Source organism: Passer domesticus, chromosome Z, assembly GCF_036417665.1.
Source record: "Passer domesticus isolate bPasDom1 chromosome Z, bPasDom1.hap1, whole genome shotgun sequence".
Taxonomy (NCBI): Eukaryota; Metazoa; Chordata; class Aves; order Passeriformes; family Passeridae; genus Passer; species Passer domesticus.
In genome coordinates, this window is record NC_087512.1 from 81,765,515 (window position 1) to 81,766,698 (window position 1,184).

A 1,184-nucleotide genomic window follows, 5' to 3' on the forward strand; every position below is an offset into this window, starting at 1 on the left:
CCACAGATTTCAGTGTTTGGGGGTGCAGCAGGCTGCCCTGCAGTGCCGGTGGGATGTGCAGGAGAGCCCTGAGCTGCAGCCTGTGCCAGGTTGGACACACACAGAGCAGGACTCCTGGGTGCTCCCGGGCCGTGCTGAGCTGTGCCTGCCCTGCTTGCTGCTGTGTGTGAGCTCAGAGCAGCGTATCATCAGCGTTTGGATCTGGGGCTGGGCTGCAGCACCGCCACTCCGTGTCACTGCAGCGCCAGCACCGCCGGGGTGACAGCTCTGCGGGCTGGCACTGGACACGCCTTCAGCTGGCCCCGCAGCCAGACCGAGCCTGCTGCAGGCGTTTACAGAGCCCACCAGCGCTTTGCTCGGGACCAGCGTGGCAGGGAGGCACCCAGGGGAGCCCTGCGGGTGTCACCTCGCCGGTGTCCCCTGGCCTGTGGCTCCGTTTGGGCACAGCTCTGCCTGCTGGGCCACCCCACCGGGCTGTGCTTCACCAGGAATGCAGGGAGAGACACAGCTCCAGCAGCTCTGTCCCCGAGCCCTGCGGCGTGCAGGTGCTGGCAGAGCAGCCCCGGGCTGCACAGGTAACCCGGCATCCCAGCGCTGGTGAAGAGAGACCCCTAATGTTGGCTCTGCACACAGCCAGCCCAGATGCTGCACAGCCCTGTAAATTGATGGATTTACACCTTTACAAGCAGCACCTTTCCAAACGGCTTCCTGCAGACACGCATCGCTCTGTGAAACAGCAGTGGGTGCACCTAATCAGTGGTTTTGTCCAGCAGCTGGAGCTCAGATTGCCCTGCAGGAGCTGGAGGCCAGCCCCTCCTCGGGAGCTGCACCTGGACAGGCTGAGTCCACAGTCCCAGGGCTGCAAGAACACACTACAAAGCTAAGGAGCTGAGAAATCATCTAAAAAGACGCTTTTTAAACAATGTACTTGATTCATGGAATAGAAAGGAAATGCTTCTTAACCTGGGAAAAATGTCTGTTGCCAAAATGTCCACGTTAAACTGACAGCTTTGAGTTATCCAATAGTTAATTAAAACTCCGTAATTAATCCTTGGTTTCATTCACATCCACTCCTCTTCCCCATTTAAAAATGTGCTCTGATTAATACAAACTGAACACACTCCTCCAATCTCAGTCTCCACAGCAGCACTAAGAAATCTAAAATATGACCTCCAACCACTGCA